Source organism: Lissotriton vulgaris, chromosome 1_1 (assembly GCF_964263255.1).
Source record: "Lissotriton vulgaris chromosome 1_1, aLisVul1.2, whole genome shotgun sequence".
NCBI classification, from domain to species: Eukaryota; Metazoa; Chordata; class Amphibia; order Caudata; family Salamandridae; genus Lissotriton; species Lissotriton vulgaris.
Genome location: NC_141685.1, coordinates 852,818,535 through 852,846,480, shown reverse-complemented (window position 1 = coordinate 852,846,480; position 27,946 = coordinate 852,818,535). Strand labels below are relative to the sequence as shown.

The 27,946-nt window shown below is 47.7% G+C and overlaps 1 protein-coding gene across 1 annotated transcript in view; it reads right to left on the bottom strand.

Moving 5' to 3' along the window:
- Nucleotides 1-27,946, bottom strand: part of ABCA4 (ATP binding cassette subfamily A member 4) — a 1,055,123-nt gene that overhangs the window by 455,331 nt on the left and 571,846 nt on the right. The gene's annotated exons all lie outside the window — the stretch shown is intronic.

Sequence of the window (27,946 nt, the reverse complement as noted above, 5' to 3'; positions counted from 1 at the left end):
TTATTGCGGGCCGATTCTGTAGCAGCACAGCAGTTTTAAAAGCATCCGCTGCCCAGTTCCTTGTATACGCAGCATTTTTCAGGGAACAATAAAAGTATCAAGATAACTCTGGTGATTGATGTTCCTGCTGAAGAGAGATGGAGTGTTGTCTAGTGGCAGATTTGACTCATCTGAGGTAGCGCAGAAGGTTAACATGCCTGCTGCAAAGAACTGTATCTAGCAGACCACAGAACAGTATTTTAAGTGCATAGCTCAGTGGGTTACTGCTTTGTCACTGAGATCCTTTTATTGCTGTGCAGTTCAAAAGCTACAATTGTAATCTAGTACAGAGATCCATTAACTGCCATCAAAGAGCTGCATGCAAACTGCATGGTATAGGTTAGAAAGTTATGTTTTTGACCAGTTTTTCATTATCCTAAAGTTGCTAAAAAAAGGTTTGCTTGGGTAGAAATAAATTATTATTCGTAAAGTCAACCCTAACTGCTGTTGTGTTCAGAATCATGAGTTTGTGCTTCTCTAAACACTTAAAAAAATACCCCCTCGTAGTCTCCTTTGTCTTATGTAACATTTTCTATACACTGATTTATACACGTTTAACTCATTGTCTCTGTATGTGGATGTGATGTAAAGGGCTACGACACCCTAGACTGGTATGAGAGGCACTATAAAACAAATGAAATACATGTGAGAGGGGGGTATGGAGAGATGAGAGGCAATGGTGGAGGGTGATAGTGAAGGAATCATTGAAAAGACCCAACAATGATTTCATCATTTACTATACTTTAAAAGGTAATGCAATCGAATATTTAATGAAACATGTGTTGTAGAATGCTCTATTTTAACCAATCACAGACCATACAAGCCCCCATAATAACAACAGCTAACCCTAACACTGATATTAACATTGAAACCTCAAATTCCACACCAGAAATGCCAAAGATATCAATATGAATGCTTATTCAGACACTTATACAGCACGCTTTACAAACTCAAATGTGCTGGAACTGTTTGCGCTTCGTGACAGCATGAAGATAAAAGGCATGTTGCCATGAAGCACAAACAGCTCTCATTTAAAACTGATCTTAAAAGGATGCGATGGGAGGCAAATTCAAAACTTTGGCCATTATGGTACAACAGATCCCTACAGTATGTGCTTTATCTCCCCCGGCAGTCTAACAGGCTTCCACATCATCAGATTGGCCAACACAAAAATACAGTCATATCCAACTGGGGGGCGGGGTGTAGAAGCTCACTGACCAACATGTTACCAGCCTAATGCAAGAGGTACCAAACACTTCAAGAGACTACTTCCCTGGCCATCAAGCCATCAAGCCATAAAGTGTGTTGTTGCCAGAAGACTTCATGTGACTATGAACATCTATTTTGTCCCTCCAGACAAAAAAGAGTCCCAGTACCAAATGATAAGTAATGATGGGATATAATGACGCCACCCGGCACAAATTAACTAAAGACTGCACTTCTTTGTAAATACTGCAGCCATCTTTAGATTCTTTTTCTGTTACCATTTCATTGGTAAGTAAAAGGTGAGAATTACAGAAAAAAAAATTGTATCTTTCTTCCATTCCATAATTTTAGATCCAGTAACATATTTTAATAATATTTTTTCTGTGACATTGCTTATCATTTAGAAATGGGAACCACCATTCCATTTATATGAAAGGACATTACATAGAGGGCTCTCTACCCGGGCCATTAGTATGACCTTTAGGATTATTCATAGATTGCACTATGGGCCATACAGTAAATGTTTGGAGGTCTTCTAGGTCTTGTCTTAGAGGCTGTGACAAAATAGAGTAGAGACCTTCTATCATGGGATTTGGGACTGTTGGGAAACAAAGAGGCAGTGGATAGTGAACCCTGGATGGGTAAAAGATGTACCTTATTTGGTCCTTCCATTAGAGTTCAAATATGATTTGGGATACCAACCGGTTAATGTGAATGATAAGGGACATTGGGGCCGTCTATTTAACTAAAGGATGATGTTTATAGCTATGAACATGACACACAAATTACTTCGTTGTAAGGAATGAAAAGCAGGATCAGGCTGAGGTGTGGGGTGCAGGATGGGAGGAAGGAGGGGCTTCTGATATTGTCTAGACTGGTGGTCTTCAAGCTGTGGGTCAGACTCTGGTGTGAATGGATGTCATTGGCTATGTCCCTCAAGAACACAGATGAGCATCATGCTGAAAAATGTTCAAAAACAGTTTAGAGAGTTAGTAAAAGATGACAAAGTGACTGTGAGCCACTCTTTAATTTGTCATCGGTAACGTCTCTTCTTAGTCATGTCCTGGAGTAGATACCAAAGAAGGCCTTAAAAAAAACATCTGATAAATTAACGTAACTGCAATGTTCAAATTGAAAAATATGTTTAGAGCTGCCAAGTGCCCATGTCTTGGGCAACATATTCAGCCATTACTGGTCTTTTGAGTAAAACCACACTGCATTTAGGACTTGTACGTTCACTTTTAACATTGTAAGGATAGGCTTCAAAATCCTGGCTCTTTTGGATAAAATGCCAGGATTGGCTTAAGATGTCACTTGTGCCTAGGGGCCAAATGTCAGCTTGGTGGGATGATATGTCAAAATAAACGGAAGAACGAACATCAATTCAATTCAATTTTCTTCAAGATTTGGAACTCAAATGAGGTCCACATACAACAGAATTATACAGGCAATAATGTTAATATAAATCTAAAACATAAAAGAAAATGTAAAACCATTTTGACAAATAACCTAATTCCTAGGATAAAACAGAAAATGTCGAGATTCCGCTACCATCTTAACAATACATTTTAAAAACGTTGGCCTTAAAACATAAGGGTGAGGAAAGTGCAGTGCAAGACAAACAAATAATAAGTGATTAACATCGTGTATACCCATATTTTTTTAACTGTTTTTATTGTATTGTTAAACATTAGCCAGCACAGGAGCAATTGAGTCATATATGCGACAAGTTCAACATTATTACCGATAAGTACTACATTCAAGAATACAGAGGTTACATTTCAATAGTTTCTCGACTGGCACCCCTCCACCACTTTGGGTTAAGCATGGCCCTCACCCAATGAATCTTCTTGTGAAACCAGATTATTGGCCGACAAGTTATGGGTCAAATGTACAGGGGCTTGTATTGTCCATTTCAGCCTAGGTCATCTCCAGGTTGTAGTATCTTAACCATGGCTGCCAAACTTTTCTACACTTTTTGGGACACTCCCTGGCGGCATATGTAGTTTTCTCTGCCCCCATATATAGGTCCATGCTTGGCTGCCATTCCACCATAGTAGGCAACTCTGTTTTACCCCAATATCTGACATTGTCACGCTTAGCAACTATGAGTCCCAAATTGCTCAGTAGGAGTTTGTACCTGGGATTATCAGCATCAGTGGGAATACCCAGGAGAACATATTTCGGATACATAGGTATCTGGGTTTCCAATATATCACTTAATTCCTTTATTATTTGTGACCAGTATCTCTGTATTTGCTGGCAGTCCCAAAGGTTTATGCCCTTATTAAAAGATTACAGTTTTTCCTTAGATTTGGAGCTAGACCTGTTTTCTGTTAATACGTTTAGAGGAATTAAATTCATGCATAATTATGTCCAAAAACGGGGGGGCGTGGCTTGACACCAGCCAAGATGGCAGCGTAGAGCGAGTGCTCCACCGGGGCCTCTAAGAAAGTCCATATTATCCGCACATAATCCGGCAGCTGTGTCGCTGGACTATCCAAACGAAGACGCCAGGGAGTTGTCCCTGGGCTGGCAGCCGAAAGCAGGGCCCGTGGAAGCCTATCTCCGAGAGTGACAGAGACAGGCCTGTATGATCGGCAGGCCCGGACAATGGAGGTGATGTGGGCGACGTCGCTTAACCCGAGCGCCTGGATCAGATTGCGAGGCCCAGGCAGGGAGGAGGCGAGGACCGAGGTGTGGACGAGCGAGGCCGGAGGCTACCTGCGGCCTAATGCCCAAGCCCAGCAAGAAAGCGGACACTGGGAATCGACGGGTTGCGGTGTTTGAGGACTACTCCGTGGGGAAATCTCAAGCAGACCATGCAGGTATCGGGAGCACCCATCGAATTGGCCAACTCGCGCTGGGACCCACCAAGAAGCCACATACATCCAGAGCAGGGGCAGAAACTTGGATACGACGGGACCCCACCCCAGATGGTGAGCTGCAGGGGCAATGCCCCCAAACATAGAAATGGACCCCAGGCGGCCTGTGGTGGGTGTGAGGTACAGCGGTCTGTGCCCAGGAGCGCCTGGAGTGCTCTAAAGAAAGAGTGGATCTCAAGGTTCAGGCGATACAGCGGAAAGAGGGCCCCGGGCCTAACAGCAAAGATTGGCAGCCTCTGGCACGGGGGTCCCCGCCCCGAGATACCCACGAAAGACAGTCAGGGAGAGGCCCAATTGCCCACCAAAGTGCAGGGTGGGAAACAGAAGAAACTCCCTCTTGTCCCACCCCTTCAACAGCGAGACGCAGGGGCCATCACTGCTTGCATGGGTGGAGGTGCTACTGCTACCTGCGCATAGTTAGTGGAGTAGACTGTGGGACCAAGGAAGGTACCCTCCAGCGTTTTGGCTCCATATAAATGGCTAGTGAGCAAATTACATGGAAATCCAACTGCTGGACTGGAGACACGGGGTAGGGGAGCACTATTGGACGCAAAGTGTAGTCGCAGCCCCTAACGGAGGTAGGCCCCGCCATGACGAAACCTAAGGGCGCCCCACCACTGGTACAATCCAACAACCGAGACAAGTATGCAGTCCCGCGACAGTCGGCATAGACGGAGTGACTGGCAACAAGGAGGTGACGGCTAAACCCTGCCTAGGAGCAATTATGACGACCATCCAAGTTCTGGGTACGATCCTAGAGACAAAGATATATAAGGTCACGGTTGAGATGAAGCTAATGTGAGCGGATAAGCATAAGACCTCGGCGAGAGTGACCACGGCCTAAACGAATATTGTGGATTTGCAATCTACAACACACAAACTGGAAAAAAGAGTACAACAATTGATGCACCAACACAAGCAAATGGCTCTGAAGCTGGAGGATCAAGAAGGGAGGGCCCGCCAAAACAATATCAGAGTGGTTGGGGTCCCGGAGAGAGCAGAAGGCCTGAGTATGAACCTCTTCCTAGAGGATATTATATTGAACCATCTTAAGCCAAATGGACTCTCACCCTTATTCACAATGGAAAGAGCACACAGGGCCCCGGTTCCTCTGCCCAGGCCGGGGGCTGCCCCCAGAACAATTATAGCTAGAATCATACATTATAGGGACCTGGATGCCATCTTGCAGGTGGCTAGGGTGCACGGAGATGTCTTCTACGAGGACTCGGTCCTGAGATTTTTCTGGACTTTACTCTGAGGTTGCAGCAGGAGCGACGTACCTTCAAAGGGGTGAAGTGCGCCCTGAGAGAAAAAGGAATAAGGTACGTGATGCTGTTTCCAGCAAAGCTCAGGGTAATTGACAATGATAAATCCTAGTACTTTACAGTGCCATCGGAGGTTCAGCAATGGTTGGAAGAGGGGCGCCACCAGAAACACACCCAACGTAGAGAGGATGACTGGCGAGGAATCTGGAACCGCAACCTGTAGTCCCCAAATCCACAAGAAGAGGATGAGAGTTATGAAAAATGGTCCAGAGGCTCGCGTTCATTGAGCCATCTGTCGGAGCAGCAAAACCCGAGAAGTAACAGAGACTGACTGGTGCCAATGGACTGAGCATAATGCAGACGATGTGTTGCAGGTACTGGTCAGGACCTGCTAGGTGAGTGACTAGGCTCGATACCACAAACAATTATGGTTGGTACACTGCTGCAATGGGTCATTGCGTTGGCTTGAGCAATACAGCAACACTCAAAAGGGTTGGAGCTGGACTAGGGCTTTGGAAAGGGTCCTGTGTGGTGGTACCCGGCAGTCCTACACCAGTTGACTGTTTCTTGGGTGACAGGTGCTCTGCTAGTGGAGGATGTGGGTAGTTTCAGATGTTCAAGAAGGGCAAGCAGGGAGGGGGGTAGTTGTTCTGGGGGTTTTCCTTTTTCTTCTTTACAGTTGGGCTACAAATGATTCAGAAACAATGCACCACCAATTAGCGGTTTAGACCCAAGACTCTAAGCTGTATACTGATCCTCAAGGGAGGGTAGGGACTGACCGGAGCGGTGGGTTGGGAGGGGGGGAATGGATGCACAAACTGCCCAGATGGCTGCACAACAAACTAGAATGTTGAAAGTACTGTCTAGCAATATAAACGGCCTTGGGGATAAAATAAAACGGACTATGGTGTTACAATATTTGCATAAACACTCACCAGACATAGTGCTCCTGCAAGAGGCTCAGCTCAAAGTCAATAATTATCTAGCACTGAATCAATGTGGGTACACTCTCCTGATACATGCCGGGTTTACAACTGGCTCTAGGGGTACTGCTATAATTATTAATAATTCAGTTCACATATTTGGTGAATCACACATGGTGTGATCGCATGGGATGCTATGCTGCCCTGTCCGGGATGTGGGAGGGATGCGCTTTGAACATTTGCTCGGCATACATACCCCCACGACTATATGGGACTATGCTTCCAGAGCTTAGTAAACTAATACTCGAGATGCCCACGGGCTCTCTGATTCTGGGTGGGGACATGAATGGCATGATGGCCCCGGACATAGATAGAGATACAAATCCCTCCAAAACCCGTGGACACCGACCATTGAGCACCTTTGTGAATGCGCTGGGACTGGTAGACCTTTGGAGAAGCTACAAACCCAGGATGAGACAATATGCACACATCTCAGCAGCGCATGGAAGTGGGTCGCAGCTCAACTACATCTTCACACACACCACCTCATGGGACTCTTTCAGGGAGGGTGTCACAAGGTGCGAGGGATATCGGACCACGCAGTGGAGGTGTATATGTATGGCCCGGTACGGGATTGGTCTCTCCCGCTGAGGCTGGACCCCTACTTACTTAGGGATCAGGAGTTTCGGGACCGGTTTTAGGAACGCACGGAACAATACTTTACAGAAAATACTGTCTCTGTGCAGTCTGACTGTATACTTTGGGAGGCATATAATTTGGTAGCCAGGGATTTTGTGCAGGCGACAATCGGGGCTAAGCGTAAAGAAAAGCGTGAGCAGTGCGACAATTTGGAGCTAGAGATAATGAATCTTGAGCTGGAACTGGGAGCAGACCCTGGGGCGACACCGGGCATAAACACGCACTCTGGAAGAAAACGCTGCTCGTCCACATGCGATCGCCACACAGAGGAGGGTATATGATTTGGGCGATAAGGCCAATAAATTAATTGCATGGCTGGAAAGGAGGGATAGCAGTCGAAACTGGGTTTCTGAGATTCAGACAGTGGAGGGCTTGCAGAGCAGGACTGGTGCAGATATTGCTGAAGTATTTGCAGGATACTATGAGGAAATGTATCAGTCGCAGACCCAACGGGGGGAGGAGGACTGTTATGAACTGCTCAAAGAGATGGCATTGCCGACACTTGCGACAGACAATAGGGAGGAGCTGGACTCGGACTTGAGTATGGAGGAAGTAGAAAGTGCCATACGGGATTTACAGCCCGGGAAAGCGGCAGTCCCGAATGCGCTCCCTACAGAATTGTACAAGTGTGTGGTGGGGAAGCTTGCCCCGAACATGCTCAATATGTTCCTAGAGCCAAAAGACAATGGTCAACTCGCAGAAGACGTGAGGATGGCGACCATAGTGGTCATCCTAAAAAAGGAAAAATTCCACAACCTCTGTCGTTCCTATAGACTCATTTCCCTCTTGAACTTTGAAGCCAAATTATTGGCTAAGGTCATCACAAATTGTTTGAGCCCAGTCATACAGTCCCTGATTCACCCGGATCAGTCAGGCTTCTTGCCGCACAGGAGCACTAGGCTCAATATTTGCCCTCTCCATGGCATAATGCATATAGCCCAAAAACAACCGGATGTACCTGCGGCCCTTTTGTCACTCGATGCTTGGATGCCATTTGATAGTATCGAATGGACATACTTATTTGCCATTCTAGATAAGATGGGATTTGGCTAAAACCTACAAAAGTGGATAGGGCTCTTATATACTGCTCTGCTGGCGCGAGTTAGAGTCAACGGGCCATATCCAGAGCTTTCAAACTTCACAGGGGCACGCAACAGGGCTGCCTGCTGTCGCCGATGCTTTTTGGGCTGGCACTTGAACCATTGGCTGCCTTGATACTGAGAGATCCGCTGGTGAGAGGCATCAATCTAGGTGGAGGTTGGGAGGAGCGCATCTCCCTGTATGCGGACGACATGTTGCTCTATGCCCATAGACCTCGACAAACATTCTACAGGCTCATCCATATAGTACAGACTTTTGGTACTGCATAAACTGGGATCAATCCCTGGTGTTCTCCCTAGCGGGCAAGCTCCCAGCCCTGATGTCGGCATGTATGGAGCAGGTCTGGAAATAAACCTTTAAATACCTGGGCGGGAGGGAGGAGCTACGCCGTGATCCAAGATGGCCGCATAAGCTCCCGGCTCCGCCGACCTCCGCCGGCGGCCAGACTATCCTGTCGACTATCCTCTACCCACGCCCGTGCCTGGCTGTACGACGGTTGCCTGATGCCAATGGTGCTTTCCCGGATTTTCTATTTTCTTTAGCGACGAAGTTATGTTGTGTTCCATTTTCGGCCTACTCCCGGGCTGCCGCCGGGTCCTCGATTTCTGAAGCACCCGAGAGGGACCTCATCAACATCGGCTGTGGGACCGCGATTGTGGCCGGTCTTCCAGGTCTGGAAAAAACTCTTTTCTGCTTTTGACTCTTGTCCTTGTTGATGGATGGAGAAGAGACACTGCCGGGATCCTCCTGCACCGCGGCTGTGGGTTGTGTGCCTGCCCCCGTTTCACGGTCCCGGGGCCGACGGGCTGCACCCACGGCTGGTGTCTGTCCTGAGTGCGCCAGTTCGGGACGCCCTTGCTGTTGCGATCGTCAAGTGAGTGCCCGGAGCCTGGTGCTGTGTGCTGGAGTTTGTGTTCCCCTCCGTCCTCTGAGCCCCGGGATGGAGGGGATGGATGGCGCACTTTCATTGAGGTCCGTAATGGCGGCGATTGGGGCGCTCCGAACGCAATTCACCGGCGCTTGTGTCTCCCTGGCGGCGAAACTGGACGATGTTTGCTCGCGGCCGGCCACGGTTGCTGCAGTGCCTGCACAGAAATCTGCGATCCAGATGACCGATTTGACCCTCCATCTGCGGGGGCCCGAGCGGCAGCCCGATTTTGTTCCTTTGAGAGTCGGCCCCACCTTTCCTTCATCCACTGCAGCGCATTGTCTTCCCTCTACATCTCCTCTTCGATGGTGTGTCGTCGTTGGAAATCCTGTTCCCCATTGCCGAGTCTCAAGGTCCCGTCGGAGAAGATCGCCATTTTCCTTTGTCCCGGCCAGTCTGCGCAACGGATGCCGCCATTTTGAAACCGACCCGTGCTTCGCCTTTACTGCCCTGGTCCACCATGGACGCTTTGATTGCCTCTGGTCTGATGCGGCTTGGTTGAGATGTGCTCCGGAACGGATTCGCACTGGCCAGGGCTGACTTTGACTTTGGAATTTTCTTGCTCCTTGCCACTGCATTGAACTTTGAGACGCTTCCTCGGTTTGCAACTGTTACGACTTTGGCGATATAACTCCTCGTGACGCTTGCAGGGTTGACTTCTGATTCCCTGGGGTTGCTCCGTTTCTTTTTGCCGGGATTGAACCGAATACCTCACCGGGCAAGGGGTTGGGGGGGGGGGGGGTTCTGGTGACTGTCCTCCCCGTGCTAATGCTGACTGATTCTGCTTATTGATGATGATTGTGCTATGGGGGGGATACCGCCGGCGGGAGGTATCAGGTGTCCGGGGGCTTGTTTGATTTCTCCTCCTCCACTTCTTTTTAATACTTTCCCTTCTGTGGGGCAGTTCCGGGGCGACAGGCACGCTGTTAGTGGGTTAGGCCGTAGCCATTACAGGGGTGCAGGGTGGCGGGTGTGGGGGGGGTTTGTTATTTTAGTTTGTTTTGTTCTATGGTTTCTATCGCTCTTTTCTGGCTTTGGGAGGGTTCTTTCCCTTTTCGTAGGGTTGGCTGTCTCTTGGTTTTGCACCTTTCTTTTTCTTTACTCAGCTTCTCGATAAGCCTCTGTTTTTCAGTTCTTGGGGGGTAGGCTCTTTGGGGTGATTTTTAGAACTGTGGATCATTGTAATGTGGTTTCCCGTCCAGTATTATCGCCGTGGCTGCTTGGATTGTATAGTTGCTTTGGTTATAGCCTATCTCCGGCTGTGATTGGGGTTGATCCAAATTGTCTCCTTTGTGCTCCTATCCTGTGAGGTGCGATGCCCTTGTTGTTGCAGCCCCCTCTCTTCTTCTAAAATTTTAAAATTAAAACCTCATATCCTGTCTGCGAGCCCCACAACCGCATTTGATGTACTTTGATATATCCTGTTTCCTGCTTGGCTTCAGTTTCTCCTGTTTTATTGATTGCTTTTGCGGCCGGCCATGATGGTTGTGGGCCTGCGCATGTATCTCCTTCTTTTCTGAATAAAGGTTTTAAAAAAAAAAAAACAAATACCTGGGCATATCGATAACAAAGTTAGAGGCGGAGTGTTAGACCTGGCACCATTGGCGTGGGTCTCCTTTCCATTTTTGCTGTTGCCTCGTGTATTTGTGCTGGTGTTAGATACTTTGGGCACGGTGCCACTGCTGTCCAGTGCCACAGTGCAAGTGCCCCCTACAGTAAATTTATGTATTAATCAGTGGTTCCATGTTTGGCTATTTGGTTTACTTGTCAGACCCTAGTACAGTGCACTGAGTGTGCTCGGGGCTTGTAAATCCAAATGCTGCTGGTGGGCTTGCAGCACTGGCTGTACCACCCACAGAAGCAGCCTTGTAAAATGTGTCTAAGGTGTGCCATTGCAGAACCTGCGTGTAGTCTGGTACTGTCATGCTGACTGGGCAAGGGCACCCACTTGCCAGTCCCTAAACCTTCCCTTTTCTTCATATCAGACACCCCTATGGTAGGCCCAAGGGCAGGGTGCATTGTACGTTTAAGGTAGGACATGCCCTGGTGTGTGTGGCCTGTCCTAATAGTGAATTAGAGCCATTTTCGTTTTTCACTATGGCAAGGCTACCTGTTCACCATAGTCCAGAATGGGCAGTTAGATTATTACATTTTTATAATCCTAACTGACTCAGAGAACATGGTGCAAATTCGAGTTTAGTATGCCTGGACTCAGAATGATAAAATTCATCTTTTAGTGAAGTTGGTTTCAACATTCTGTGTTTGAAAATACCACTTTTAGAAAGTAGGTATTTTCTTACCTAACCTTTCAAGCCTGCCTCTGCTATGTTGTGTATTCTTTGTCTGTAGTTTGTGAGTGACAGGGCTGGGGGATTCCAAGAGACAGGATGAGTCAGCCCTGTGGTGAATAGAGAGATCTGCATCTAGATGGGAGAGAGGAGTTGCACCTGAAACTTGAATAGGGCTGTGCCTGCCTTCCACAATGCTGGCTCCACCTCCTGGGGTGCGGCTGATGTATCTGCCCTGCACAGTGAAATAAGAGAAGGAATGCTGTCTACAAAGTGCTCCAGGGCTGTGCTTTCCCTCCACAATGCTGGATCCACCTCCTGTGCGTCTGATGTTTCTGCCCTGCACTGTGAAAGGAAAGAAGGAGTCTTGTAAACAGAGTGCTCCAGAACTGGTTTGGACTGGGCAAAGGCCCCTCTCCCCTCAAAGAACAAAGGATTTTGGGGTATAAATATTGGGACCCGGATCCCATGAAATTAGACCACTTTTGGACCACAAGAAGAAACCTCTGCTGAGGAGAGGAACCTGAAGAAACTGAGGAGAGACTTTTCCTAAGCTGAAGTGCTGCTTAGGGGATTGGCCTGCAGTGGTTGCCTTACTGCCAAAGAGAGGAGAAAGAACTTTTTGCACTTTACTTTCAACTTGTGAAGGATCTACAAGGGCTTGGAAAAGAGTTTGCCTCCTGTTGAAGTCTCAGGGACAACAAACTTCACCCCCCAGCTCCTCAGAGGTCTTTGGAAGTGCCAGCTTCTGTTTTGGGCCTTCTGAGGGACTGAGTGTCGCAAGGAGCTGGAAGCGCGACTCAACGAGGAAGTAGCGTGTCGCAGTCGCTGCTGCTGCCGTCGCACTTCTGAACAAGGGTGTCGCCGCTGGAGTTGTCGCACTGCACCGCATCGAGAGAAGCGTCTCGCAAAGAAGAGGAAGCATGTCGCCGTCGCTGCTGCCTGCCGTCGCACTTCTGAAAAAGGGTGTGGCCGCTGGAGCTGTCGTATTGCACCACATCATGGGAAGAGTCTCGCATCGAGGAAGAAGCGTGTCGCCATCGCTGCTTCTGCCATCGCACTTCTGAACAAGAGTGTCGCAGCTGGAACTGTCGTATTGCACCGCATCGAGGAAAGCGCCTCGCATCCCCCGAGTAGCGCGCAGCCGTTGGAGCTGCTGCCGTCACATTTCTGAACAAGGATGTCGCCGCTGTAGTTGTCGCATCGTGCGGAAGCTTCACGCAAACGTGGGAGAAGAGTGTTGCAGCTGAACAAGGGTTTCGCCGCTGCAGTCCACGCATCGAACCAAGAATTTCTCGCATCCCCGGAGAAGCGTGCCGCATCTGGAAGATCTTCACGTCTTTATTTCTTTGCACCGAAACTTTGCCGCATTTCCATCGCTGCAACATTACTTGTTGTGGAAGCACAACGCATCGTAAGGTGCATTGACGCAAAGTGTTGCATCTTAAGAACTGACCTGAACTAAGCTAAAACTACTATCTTAAGTATAGTATTGTGTATTTTTGTCGTTATGGTCTTGTGTTAAATCTCTATAAAGAATACTTATTTGTGATATAAACCTTGTGTGGTGTCCATTTGTAGTGTTGTCACTGGGTTATTGTATGTGTTCACAAATGCTTTACACACTGCCTCTGAGATAAGCCGTCTGCTTATGCCAAGCTACCAAGGGGGTGAGCAGGGGTTATTTAGGAGTGTAATCCCCTTATCCTGACTAGAAGCAAGGGTCCCTATTTGTCACAAGTACCTACCTGTGCCAACTAGAGACACCCAAATCTAACACGGAGTTTATGCAGTTAAATGTTCATGCATAGCTAAACAGACTGAGGGACGATGCAGCCCCCTGGAGGCGATTACCCGTCTCCCTTAGTGGCAGAGCAGTTCTACTCAAAATTATGGCCCTCCCACATTTATTATACATAATACAGAATACCCCATATCAGATACCAGAGACCTTCTTTCTGGCTGTCGCGTCCGAGCAGCGAATGTTGCTGGGGGGGTGGGGGGCAGTCCCAGGATCGTGCTTAAGAAAGTTCAGAAAGGGGTTTACGAAGGGGGGGCTGGCCATTCCAGATATAATATTTGTGGGCCTCACTACTTATTAATGTCAATGGATGAGCCATTTCACCACTCGAGGAGCCGGCATATCAGGTAGATCGATTGGCAATGGGTAAAGGTAGTTATCTGAGTGAGCTATACCGGAAGAGGAGGGGCAGCACACACCTTCTGATACACACATGGACAGTGGTTGATGCATGGCATAAGGCAACTAAAATGACTGGCTGAATCGCTAAACTCACAGAGCAGACATCGCTGTGGGAGTAGAGAATTTTGGTGAAGTGAAGCGACTTGAAGGCTTCAGGAAATGGAGCCTTATAGGTATTGACCTGCTGGGAGATGTATGGAAGGGAGGGAAGATGATTACATTCGATACCTTATGGGTGGATTCATAAATTGGGGGGGGGGTATCTTAGATACCGGCAATTAAGACATGCGCATCATTGCCATTTGAAGGAAGGGGGTCTGATACCAGAATATGCACCACTCGAGGATAGACTCATCCTTGACCCCATAATTGACAAAGCCATATCCCTCACATATAGAAAGCTTGTGGATAACTCCCCGTACAGCATGAGACCCCTGAGGGAGGCTGGGATTTGGATGTGGGTCTGCTCGAGAATGATGACTGGGCTGAAGCCCTACAGAGCCCCAGAGAAATAGCTATTAGGGCACATTTCAGGTGTATTCAGCTTCGCATTCTGCATAGATACTATGCTTCACGAATGGTGCAATTCTGTATCGGTAATTGTATGTCCGAGGAATGCGCGAGGGGTTGTGGTAAGAAAGGGTCATTCTTTCACATATTATGGTCCTGCCCAAGAGGGGCTGGCCCGAGTGATGACAACAGTAGTAGGGGCGCGGGTCCTGAAAGAGCTGAGGTGGCACATACTAGGAGTAACAGGAGTGACTGGCCACAGTGGGCCAGGACCTGGCTGGCCTTGGCGGGGGTGGCCAAGAGAAACATTGCTCAGGCATGGGGGGCAAGGGAGGCCCCATCACTGGAATCCTGCACTGGTGCCATCAGGCAGAATAATCGATATATCAGAGCAGGGGCTGCCCACGGAAATAGAAACTGATATGGGGTGCAATGGCGAAATATAGAAGTTAATGGACAGTGCCGTGAGGACCGTCTCAAGGACTCCCAAAGAGACTATGCAGCTGGTTGCTCCTTGGATCGTAATGGTCGCAGCAGTGGGTCCCTGGGGACTACATCCTGTGAAATATATTGTATTTGTTATACATGTCAGTCCACCAAACATATGTTTTGTATGATGTTTATCTGTAGCATGTGTTTCTTGTTTAATAAAAAGAATTTTTAAAAAAATAATGTCCAAAAACGCTGGATTCCATGCATTACATCCCAAGACAAGTACTCCCTACATTTAACTGTTTATTGAGAGGACGAATGCTTTAAAAAAACGTTTTAAGTTGAATATAGTAGAAAAGAGTCCAGCTCTTTCAGCTTTAGATCAAATTGATTCAGAGAGTAATTAAAGTCCCTAAAAAACTAATATTGTTGACTCAAAAATGTTGACGTCCATAAAACCTCTCAATTAATTCTCCGTACCCTTCATAAGCTGGTATCCCCACTGGATCACACTAGCCAAGCCTTGCACATGAGTTCTTGATAAGCCAACTTCTAATCTTAGAGCAGGTACAGAGACAGACAAATTAAAGTTGCATAGCTTACGCAAGATGTGTCCTTCCATCTTCTCTAGGAAATCCCATTTTAACATGCTGATTGATTCTATGGCATACAGTAAAGTCAGGATAACTTTTACTTATATGCTGATAACAAATGTAAGAAATGCCTACAACGCACTGCATTATAAGATACTTTTAACCTATTACCATACCACAAGGCCTTAGATGAGCAATGGTTGATCTGCTCTTTCTCATTCATACTGTCTGACATAATTTTCCCTAGATAAGGATTTGAATTTGAATTTAAAAAATACTTATAAAGCGCACGTACACTGAATCAGTTTCATGGCGCTAGTGAGGTCCCTGAGTGAGAGCAAGAAGAGAGCTAAGTACCAAAGGCCTGCTGGAATAGTAGCGTTTTTAGTGACCTCCGAAACTCCATGTAGGAGGAGGAGAGTCTTAAAGATAGGGGGAGGTCGTTCCAAAAGGAGGGTGCAAGTACAGCAAACTTCTGCCCCCCTGCCCGCTTCTTCTTAAACCGGGGCGTAGTTAGTAAGGCCAGGCTAGAGGAGCGAAGATCCCTAGAGGGAACATAAGGAGAGATTGCCGAGTTGATAAAGGCAGGGGCAGTGCCCGCTCTTGCTTGAAAAGTTAGACATCCTAACTTAAACCTGGCTCGCTGTTTTATAGGGAGCCAATGTAGGCTCCTGAGCAGTGGGGTCGAATGATGGGACCTAGAAAGGCCAAAAACCAGGCGGGCAGCCTGGTTCTGTACCAGCTGCAGGCGCTGCACAGCATAAGCAGGAGCTCCATTATAAATGATGTTGCCATAGTCAATTTTTGACAGGACCATGGCCATTAGGATCACCTTTAACGCAGAGGTGGAGAAAAACCTGGCAACTTTCCGAATAACTCGAAGTGTAAAGAAACAGGAAGAAACCACCGAATTAATATGTGAATGGAGAGTTAATTGATTATTGAGCATGATCCCAAGTGTTTTGACTGAACAAGAAGGGAGAGGAGGGGACCCAAGTGAAAGTGGCCAAAAAGAGGGGGACCAGGGGTTGGCAGCACCGCCCGTTGCCACAAGTTCTGTTTTATCCGGATTAAGTTTTAACTGATTGATGTTCATCCAGTCTCGGATAAATAGCATGACGGACTGGAAACTGCCAACTCCTGAAGGGGAAGAAAGATCAAAAACGAGTTGTAGATCATCTGCATAATTATATACAGTGACCTCCATATTCTGTAAAGCAAACACCAGTGGAAAGACATAAAGATTAAATAATAAAGGGGATAGAGCAGACCCTTGGGGGACACCACACTTGACATTACGCAAAGGAGCCGAGAAGGTGCCTAGATGAACTGTCTGAGTACGGTCCATCAGGAAAGACTCGACCCAAGCTAGTGCCAACCCCCCTATCCCCGCCGCCCTGACACGTGATAACGGAATGTCATGATCCACAGTGTCGAAGGCGGCGGATAGGTCTAATAGGACCAGTATCTTGGGGGTGTTGGCGTCGAGTCCCTCCCTAAGTTGGTCCATGACCGAGATCACCACCTTCTCGGTTGAATGTCGTGGTCGGAAACCGGCTTGACACGGGGCCAGGTAATTGCTGTCCTCAATAAAGGAGCTCAGCACCTGAGAAACATGCACCTCAGCCACTTTTCCAAGGTAGGGGAGCAAGGATATGGGACGATAGTTAGCTAGGGAAGAAGGGTCAGCCCCAGGCTTCTTTAAAATGGGGATGATGGTAGCAGATTTAAATGCAGTGGGGACTAGGCCTTTAGAGAAGGTGTCATTTAAGACAGTGAGGGCAGGGGCAGGACAGGCCAAGAACACCTGGGCCAGAATGCGGGCCGGACACGTGTCGGAAGGAGACCCAGATTTTACACGCTTAAGAAGCGGGGAAAGAGACTCGCTAGTGAGCTCCGGAATGTAAGAGAGACACTGGGTGTTCTGTGGCGAGTAACAATCTAAAAGAGGGTCTGATGGGGGAGGAATGTGTGCTTTTATTTGTGCAACTTTGTCAATAAAAAACTCATTCAATGAGTTGCACAATGACAAGGATATGATTTTACTACCTCCAGCTTCTCTGAACCCAGGGACGAGCAGAAGTTATGAAACGTCATAACTTTACTTCCTTCAGTAGAGAGGCCAGACGACTATTCGGACCCGTGGGTGTCAAATTCAAGCTTTCAATGTCATCAGTGGATCACTGAAACAATATCGTGGTCAAGAATATCGACTTACAAAAATATCGAGGTAAAAATATAGAATACCAAAATATCGACCTCCTATCTCCAAACAGGTAAGTACAAAAATATTGAATCAAAAATATCGATGTAAAAAATATAGTTAGTCAAAATATCGAATTTTTTAAAATGCTTTTAATTAAATAAAAATTAATGAAATAATAAATATAATTACCTTAAACATACTTAAAATACTTATATAAGCTTAAAATTAATGAATAATTAATGTAAGTAAAATAAAATACAAATTAATTTATTAATACATATATATATATATATATATATATATATATATATATATATATATATATATATATATATATATATATATATATATATATATATATATATACACGTAATATTAATAAAATGATTACAATATTGTTACAGTAGGATAGCGGAAAGTGTAAAATTTACTATAACCACTCCAGTGAGTGCAACAGTAGGACGAAAGCGTTGGATAGCGTAGGGGTAAAAATTACTATTCCAACTTAAGGGAGTGCAACAGTAGGGAAAGCGTTGGATAGCGCAGGGGTAAAAATTACTATTCCCACTCCAGAGAGTGAAACAGTAGCGAAAGCATTGGATAGCGTAGGGGTAAAAATTACTTTTCCCACTCCAGAGAGTTCAACAGTAGAGAAAGCTTTGGATAGCGTAGGGGTAAAAATTACTATTCCCACTCCAGAGAGTGCAACAGTAGGGAAAACGATGGATAGCGTAGGGGTAAAAATTACTATTCCCACTCCACAGAGTGCAACAGTAGGGAAAGCGTTGGATAGCGTAGGGGTAAAAATTACTATTCCCACTCCACAGAGTGCAACAGTAGGGAAAGCGTTGGATAGCGTAGCCGTAAAAATTACTATTCCCACTCCAAAGAGTGCAACAGTAGGGAAAGCAATGGATAGCGTAGGGGTAAAAATTACTATTCCCACTCCAGAAAGTGCAACAGTAGGGAAAGCGTTGGATAGCGTAGGGGTAAAAATTACTATTCCCACTCCAGAGAGTGCAACAGTAGAGAAAGCGTTAGATAGCGTAGGGGTAAAAATTACTATTCCCACTCCAGAGAGTGCAACAGTAAGGAAAGCGTTGAATAGTGTATGGGTAAAAATTACTATTCCCACTCCACAGAGTGCAACAGTAGGGAAAGCATGGGATAGCGTAGGGGTAAAAATTACTATTCCCACTCCAAAGAGTGCAACAGTAGAGAAAGCATTGGATAGCGTAGGGGTAAAAATTACTATTCCCACTCCAGAAAGAGCAACAGTAGGGAAAGCGTTGGATAGCGGGAGGGTTAAAATTACATTTCCCACTCCAGAGAGTGCAACAGTAGGGAAAGTGTTGGATAGCGTAGAGGTAAAAATTACTATTCCCACTCCATTGAGTGCAACAGTAGGGAAAGTGTTGGATAACGTAGGGGTAAAAATTACTTTTCCCACTCCAGAGAGTTCAACAGTAGAGAAAGCTTTGGATAGCGTAGGGGTAAAAATTACTATTCCCACTCCAGAGAGTGCAACAGTAGGGAAAACGTTGGATAGCGTAGGGGTAAAAATTACTATTCCCACTCCACAGAGTGCAACAGTAGGGAAAGCGTTGGATAGCGTAGGGGTAAAAATGACTATTCCCACTCCACAGAGTGCAACAGTAGGGAAAGCGTTGGATAGCGTAGCCGTAAAAATTACTATTCCCACTCCAAAGTGTGCAACAGTAGGGAAAGCAATGGATAGCGTAGGGGTAAAAATTACTATTCCCACTCCAGAAAGTGCAACAGTAGGGAAAGCGTTGGATAGCGTAGGGGTAAAAATTACTATTCCTACTCCAGAGAGTGCAACAGTAGAGAAAGCGTTAAATAGCGTAGGGGTAAAAATTACTATTCCCACTCCAGAGAGTGCAACAGTAAGGAAAGCGTTGAATAGTGTATGGGTAAAAATTACTATTTCCACTCCACAGAGTACAACAGTAGGGAAAGCATGGGATAGCGTAGGGGTAAAAATTACTATTCCCACTCCAAAGAGTGCAACAGTAGAGAAAGCATTGGATAGCGTAGGGGTAAAAATTACTATTCCCACTCCAGAAAGAGCAACAGTAGGGAAAGCGTTGGATAGCGGGAGGGTTAAAATTACATTTCCCACTCCAGAGAGTGCAACAGTAGGGAAAGTGTTGGATTTCGTAGAGGTAAAAATTACTATTCCCACTCCATTGAGTGCAACAGTAGGGAAAGCGTTGGATAACGTAGGGGTAAAAATTACTATTCCCACTCCAAAGAGTGCAACAGTAGGGAAAGCGTTGGATAGCTTAGGAGTAAAAATTACTATTCCCACTCCAGTGAGTGCAACAGTAGAGAAAACGTTGGATAGCACTAGGGGTTAAAATTACTATTCCCACTCCAGAAAGTGCAACAGTAGGGAAAGCGTTTGATAGCGGGAGAGTTAAAATTACTATTCATACTCCAAAGAGTGCAACAGTAGGGAAAGCATTGGATAGCGTAGGAGTAAAAATTACTATTCCCACTCCAGTGAGTGCAACAGTAGAGAAAACGTTGGATTGCGCCAGGGGTTAAAATTACTATTCTCAGTCCAGAAAGTGCAACAGTAGGGAAAGCGTTGGATAGCGGGAGAGTTAAAATTACTATTCCTACTCCAAAGAGTGCAACAGTAGGGAAAGCGTTGGATAGCATAGGGGTAAAAATTACTATTCCCACTCCAGTTAAAATTACTATTCCCACTCCAAAGGGTGCAGCAGTAGGGAAAGCGTTGGACAGCGTAGGGGTAAAAATTACTATTCATACTCCAGAGAGTGCAACAGTAGTAAAAGTAAATACTTCATATATGAATAAAAATAAATTCAATATTAATACCAAATACTAATTAATTAATAGTAATTAACAATTTTATATATTATAATAATTAATCAATTAAAATACAAAAAAAGTTATTACAAATAATTACCTATTAATACAAATGATTTACCAATTAACAATTAATTAATTAACAATTAAAAAATTATTAAACATCACAACAAAACAAAACTAATAAATAAAGTACAGTATTTATTTACAATTAAATTACTTCCCACCCTATTCCCCTATAAACCCACAACCCGCTACAGAAAATAAATTACCAATTATATTTTAATTAATTACCAATTAAAAATGTATATATCAATTAATTCCAAATAAATACCAATAAATACATTTGAAAATGTAATTAATTATAATTACTTCCCACCCTATTCCCCTATAAACACACAACCCGCTACAGAAAATACATTAATACAATTTACATAATTATCAATTAATCAATTAATTAAAATTAATTACCAATTATATTTTAATTAATTACAAATTAAAAATTTAAATATCAATTAATTCAAAATAGATACCAATAAATACATTTAAACATTTAAATCATTATATTTAAATTACTTCCCACCCTTTTCCCCTATAAACCCACAATACGCTACATAAAATACATTAATAAAATTAACATAATTATCAATTAATCAGTTAATTAAAATAATTATCAATTATATTTAATTAATTACCAATTAATTATTAATTAACAATTAATTCAAAATAAATACCAATAAATGTACATATTTAATTAATTATATTTCAAATACTTCCCACCCTATTCCCCTATAAACCCACAACCCGCTACAGAATTATATTATGCAAAAATTAAATACCATAAAATTAATTAATTAAAATATATTATAAAATAAATATACACTTTTCACACCTATACTAACAAAAAAATACTTTAAAAAATTCATATTAACTTACCTCAAATTCAATATTTTTGTTGTCTATATTCTGTCCATTCTATATTTTTGTTGTCTATATTCTGTCCATTCTATATTTTTGTTGTCTATATTCTGTCATCTTATATTCTTGTTTTCTATATTCTGTCCATTCGATATTTTGTCCATTCTATATTTTTGATTCGATATTTATGCTATTCTATTCGATATTTTTGTAGTCTATATTCTGCCATTCGATATTTTGTCCATTCTATATTTTTGATTCGATATTTATGCTATTCTATTCGATATTTTTGTAGTCTATATTCTGCCATTCGATATTGTGTCCATTCTATATTTTTAACTCGATATTAATGTAACTCTACATTACAAACGCGATATTTTGGCTGTATACCATCATCAGTGTAAATCAAACATGGGAAAGAGTGGCCACCAATATACAGAGAATACCTTTTACTATTGAATAAGCTTTCAGGGAGGTCTGAAACATAAAGTGGGAAAAGAATAGGGGCCAACAGGAAACCTTGTTTCAAACCATTTTTAGTTTGAATTATAGAAGACAAGCCCTGATCTCTTCCCAATTACACTTCACACCAATTGTAGGCATGGAGGGCAATGATTAATGTAAGAAGGAGTTCAGGCATGTCTAGCAAGGGTGGATGACCTGCTTTTTCAAATGTTGTGGAACAATCTATGAAGGTATCATATGCGTTGGATGATCCAATCTATCAAATTCTGTGGCAAAATCTATAATGGAAGCATATTCATTGAGTCCACGAATAGACACACACTTTTCCACAATTAGCTTCAGCATAAAGATGTTGTCTTGCATGCTCAGATTCTTCCTAAACCCTGCTTATTCTCTAGCCAGAATCCTTTCCTCCTCTACCCACACTGAAAGGTGATCAAGCATACTTTTGGCAACTATTTGTCCTATCACATCAAATAGAACAATTTGACAGTAATCAGAGGGGAGATTTCAGGAACCGATTTTATATAAATGAACTAGAAAAAATAATAATAATAATACCAGCATTTGTGCAGCTACCTCAGGGGAGGTGTCCTGGCGCTGGGGGCCGTCGGGAATATTAAGCGAGCTATTGCCAAGAGTCACAAGGTGCTGGGCTAACCTGGCACCGGCAATAAAACCATGAGCCCTCGTGTTACGGAGTCAGTCGCCCTGGCCGCTGCACCACACCTCTTTCCTAAATACTCCCAGACCAGGAAGGGTGAATTACGCCATTGTGGTAGCAGTGTACAAAAACAGGTGTGAGAAAAATAGCCCATAGCAAGACAGCTCTTTATTATGGAGATGGGAATCTCATCTGCCTCCATCAGCCCAGAGGCTCTCTTTCTCTGAATAATTAGCTCGATCTCTTTCATGGATGGCGGGCCTAATACTGATGGTGAAGAAAGGGAGGGAGCCAGGGGAACCATAGGCAACTCTACTCCATCATTGGGTGCATAAGAATGCCCAATGTAATTTCTCCATTTATCTTCTAAAAATCTCTTTGTGTCCTTCTTGGAGGCAGCTTTGTTAGACGGACCGGGAGGGTCGGCCGAGGACAATGGGAGAGGTCTCCAGGGAGAACCCCTCCAACGATCGTACAGACAAGTAACTCCCCCCCCCACAGACGTACACCACACAAAGATAAGGTTTAACGTTCTTTATAAGTGATCTTTAAGTATGGTAGAATGGTACAAGGAGGTCTGGACTCAGGGGTCCCCTCGATTCTAGTCTCTTGGATGGGAAGGGGGTAGCGGGACAGTCTTATTACCAATCTGGTAGATGCAATGATATGATGAATAGCTCACAATCCTCGAGCTCGGCGTTCTAGATGGACGGGCCGCGGCAGCGCCGGCAGGTCCCGAGATGATCGTAGGTAGCGACGGTCCGCGGCGGCGCCAGCAGGTCCCGATGAAGGTGGTAGTTACAACGGTCCGCGGCCGTGCCAGCAGGTCCCGACGAAGATGAAGGATGCAGAGGGTTGCGGCAGCGCCAGCAGGCAGGACGATAGTTAGCAAGGCAGGACTACGGCAGCGCCAGTAGTCCGTCAAGGCTGAGTTCTTCACGGTGTTTCTCGACTCCAGGATACAACTGCCTTCCTGCTCTGGAGCTGCCCCAGTTATAGGTCTGGCGCCCTTTGATGTCCGGACCCTCGCACTTGGAGGTCGGGAGGTCCGGGATGAGGGAGTCCAGACACCCAGGAGGGGGGTGGAGCCAGCGCCCGGGGGAGCTGGGGCGATCGGCACCTGGCGGGGGGAGCCATCGACACTTCTTTCTCCCATTGACCTGCCAAGTGGTCCGTTCACCTCCTGGGAGGATGATGGTGCCGGGATGTCGGGGCCTGGCCAGGCCCAGGGTTAGGGTCGAGTCGAGGCCACGCGGCCTCGTGGTGCAGTGTCCAAGATGGCGGCCGGGCCGGGCGATGGAGCTGGTAGTGGCTCGGCCCCATGATACAGAGATGTCCGGGGGCAGGAGTCCCGTAGGGGACGGGGTGCGGGTTGCTTCTGTGGGTACCACCTGGAGGGCCGGGGCTCGGGCCCTGTCATGCGGGGAGGGAGCAAGCCCTTCATGTGGCCTGTCCAACATGCGTCCCCCCAGCTGAAGGCGGGGAGAGTCACCCATCCTCTTGGGGACTCTCCTCGTCGAGGCGGAAAAAGCGTGACAGGCCATCCGCGTTGGCGTGGTCTTGGCCAGGTGGTTGTTCCACAGTGAAGTCCATCCCCTGCAGGGAGATGGACCATCGCAATAGTTTGGGGTTTTCCCCCCGCATCTGCATTAGCCACTGCAGGGGCCGATGATCTGTCTGCACCCGGAAGTGGGTACCGAAGAGGTAGGGCCGGAGCATTTTGAGGGCCCACACCACTGCGAAGGCCTCCCTCTCGATGGTGCTCCAGCGCTGTTCTCGGGCCAGGAGACGTCTGCTGATGAAGGCCACCGGTTGGTCAAGTCCTTCGGTGTTCAACTGGGAGAGGACTGCCCCAATGCCATGGTCGGAGGCATCCGTTTGTACGATGAATTCCCGACTGTAGTCGGGGGCCTGGAGCACCGGGGCAGTGCACATGGCGGCCTTCAGCTTCTCGAAGGCCGCTTGACAGTCTGGGGTCCAGTTGACCTCCTTCGGGTGGTTCTTGGATGGATAGTTCCGTGAGGGGCCCCACAATGCTGCCATAATCCTTCACGAACCGCCGGTAGTAGCCGGTGAGCCCCAAGAAGGCTCGGACCTCGGTCTGTGTGACGGGAGGCTGCCAGGACTGGATGGCAGCGATCTTGAGTTGAAGAGGGGCCACCAGACCGCTTCCCACCTGGTGTCCGAGATAGGTCACGGACCCCTGACCAATTTGGCACTTGCTGGCCTTGATTGTGAGGCCGGCCCGTTGGAGGGCCTGCAGGACCTCTCGGAGGTGGTGGAGGTGGTCGGACCAGTGGCGGCTGTACACAGCGATATCGTCCAGGTAGGCGGCGCTGAACTCCTCGAGCCCCGCCAAGACCTGGTTCACCAGTCGCTGAAAAGTAGCTGGAGCATTCTTCATGCCGAACGGCATGACCTTGAAGTGGTAGTGGCCATCGGGAGTGGAAAAGGCGGATCGTTCTTGAGCCCGGGGTGTGAGACCGATCTGCCAGTAGCCCGCCGTCAGGTCGAAGATGCTGAGGTAGCGGGCAGCCCCCATGCGGTCGATCAGTTCATCTGCTCGGGGGATGGGATGAGCGTCGGTTCTGGTGACAGCGTTCAAGCCCCGGTAGTCGACGCAGAATCGGAGCTCAGGGGTGGTGCCGGGGGCAGCAGCTTTGGGGACCAGCACGACCGGGCTGGCCCAGGGGCTGTCCGAAGGCTCGATGACCCCGATCGTGAGCATCTTTGACACCTCCTCTTGGATGCAGGCCCGTACCCGATCTGGTACGCGGTACGCCCGATGTCTGATAGGGGGACTGTCCCCAGTGTCCACGTCATGCAAGAACCAGGGGGTGACCCCTGGGGTGAGGGAAAACAGGGTCGCGAATTGCAGCAGGAGGTCCCGGCAGCCTTGGCGCTGTTCCGGGGTGAGGGCATCTGAGAGTCGGACCCCGTCCACGGAACCATCTTTTTCCCCGGTCCTTAGGAGATCAGGGAGAGGCTCGGAGTCTTCTTCCGCTCCGCTGTCTGTAGCCATCAGGAGACTGAGCTCCGAGCGCACAAAGTGGGGTTTGAGTCTATTGGCGTGGAGGACCCGGAGGGGGTTCCGTGGAGATTCCATATCGATGAGATAGGTGACGGGGCTCTTGCGCTCGACCACTTTGAAGGGCCCCGTCCACTTGTCCTGCAAGGCACATGGTTCGGTGGGGGACATCACCCACACTTGTTGGCCAGGTTCGAATTCGATGGAGGAGGCATTTTGATCGTACCATCTTTTCATGTCCTCCTGACTGGCCTCCAGGTTCGCTTTCGCCATTTCTCTGAATCGCCTGGTTTGATTGCGTAGGGTCAGGAGGTACTTGAAGACATCTGGGGGGGTCTTTAGGGGGGCCATCTCCCAACCTTCTTTGACTAGGCTGAGGGGCCCTCGCACCGGGTGTCCATACAAGAGTTCTAACGGGCTGAAGCCGAGAGACTTCTGGGGGACTTCTCGATATGCGAAGAGGGGGCACGGCAGTAGCACATCCCACTGGCGACGGAGGGGCTCTTCCAACCCCCCAATCATCCCTTTGAGCGTGCGGTTGAACCGCTCGACGAGTCCGTTTCCTTGAGGGTGATAGGGGGTCGTGAATCGGTAGGTGACCCCGCACTGTTGCCAGAGGGACTTCATATATTTTGAAATAAAGTTTGTGCCTCTGTCGCTGACGACTTCTCGGGGAAAGCCCACCCGGGAGAAGATCCCCATTAAGGCCCGGCCGACCACCGGGGCTGTTACAGTTCGCAGGGGAACAGCCTCGGGGTAGCGGGTGGCGTGGTCCACCAGTACCAGGATGAACCGATGTCCTTGTGCTGTACGGGGGTCCAGGGGGCCCACAATGTCTATGCCCACCCTCTCGAACGGGGTGGTGACAACTGGGAAGGGTTGCAGAGGTGCTTTAAGTTTGCGGCCGCTTTTCCTGCTGGCCTGGCACGTGGGGCAGGACCGGCAGTGGTTGAGGACGTCGTTTCTCATCTTGGGCCAGAAAAAGTGGGTCACCAGGCGACTGTAGATTTTGTCTTGACCCAGGTGTCTAGCCAGGGGGACATCGTGGGCCAAATTTAACAAGAAGTCTCTAAAACGGAGGGGCACCACCAGCACTCGACTGGCCCCTAACTCCGCGATTCTCTGTTCACTGTACAACAGGTCGTTGTCCCAATAGATCCAATGGGCTCCGGTGGTGTCCCCTGCGCTCTGGGCGAGGGCTTGCTGGCGGAGTCCCTCGAGGGAGGGACAGGTCTTCTGTTCTTGACGGAACTGTTCTTGGGTGGGCCCCCCCTCTTGACACCACTGAGCCAGGCTGGGAAGGTCCTGGGGCTGAGCGAGCCCTTCGGGAGTTTGTTCCGGGGGGTCGGTGTCCTCTACTGGAGCGATCGGGGGAGGAGGTGCTGGCCATTCGGGTTCTTCTGGTCGGGGGATGGTACGGGCGGCCATGGACCGGGTGGTTACACACGCCCAGTCCGGGAGGCCCAACATCCCCAGGTGTTCTCTTCTTTCTACGGCGGCCCACGGGGAACTCTCAAGATCATTTCCCAGGAGACAGTCCACGGGGGCGTCATCTCGGACCGTCACCTTCAACATGCCGGATACTCCTCCCCATTCGAAGGGGACGCAGGCCATCCGACATAGACTCTCCGAATTGTCGGCTGAACGGACGGGGCAGAGAATGTTCGGCAGGATCTGCTCTGGGGTCACCAGGTGACAGCGGACGGCCGTCACACTGGCCCCTGTGTCACGTAGGGCTTCGGCCCTGCGCCCATTAATGTTCACCCACTGACTATATTTTCTGGTGTTGGCGGGTAGGGGAGCCCGCGGGACCATGTCTCTTCCCCCTAGGCACGCTAGAACCATGGCGGCCGGTTCCCACTCTTGTTGTTCTTGTTCGCATTCCTCCTGTTCTTCGGAGATTTGTTCTCCCCCCAGGGCGGCGGCAGCTACCTGGCGGGGTCTCGGAGTCTGGTTCTGTGGACAGTTCGGGTCATTGGCGTAGTGGCCGACTCGCTGGCATCGGTGACATGTGACATTGGCTCGGAACCCCGGGCGCACCGGGGGGTTGCCCCGGTTGGCCGGGGGCGGGGTGCTTGCAGCGGGAGCGGCCGGGACGGTGTCTCTTCCTCGTCCCTGGCCTCCTCCTCCTCCTCGGGGACAGTGCTGACCTTGGTTGTTCCGGTTCTGTTCGTGTGGCCCACTCCGGCCTACTCGAGTGCTCTCCCACCGGTCAGCCTCGGCGGCGAGCTGCCGTGGGTCAGTCAATTTACTGTTGAGGAGGTGCTGCCTGAGCTCAACGAAGCAGTTGTTAGAGAGGTGCTCCCACACCATGAGATTAAAAAGTTGCTCGTAGGTTGTTACATGGCTTCCCTTGATCCAACCCTCGAAGGCTCGGCTGAAATAGTTTACATATTCCACCCAAGTTGTACCCGGGATCCGGGTGCAGTCTCGGAACCTCTGGCGGTACATTTCGGGTGTGAGCCCATATCGGGTGAGGAGGGCCGCCTTCATGTGGTCTTAGGAGGTCATCAGATGGTCTGGGAGCTGTAACAGGGCATCGCGGCCTTCATTGACGAACCTCCCCCATAGACCGGCTCCCCAGTCACTTCGATCAATCCGGTGGGAGGTCATGGCGATCTCGTAGGCCTTGAACCACTGTTGTATGTTGTCATCTCGGAAATATTCTCGAACGACATCCTTGGGGATGTGTACTTTCTTTTCTGTCGCTCCTGGGGTGCGCGGTTGCTCGGGC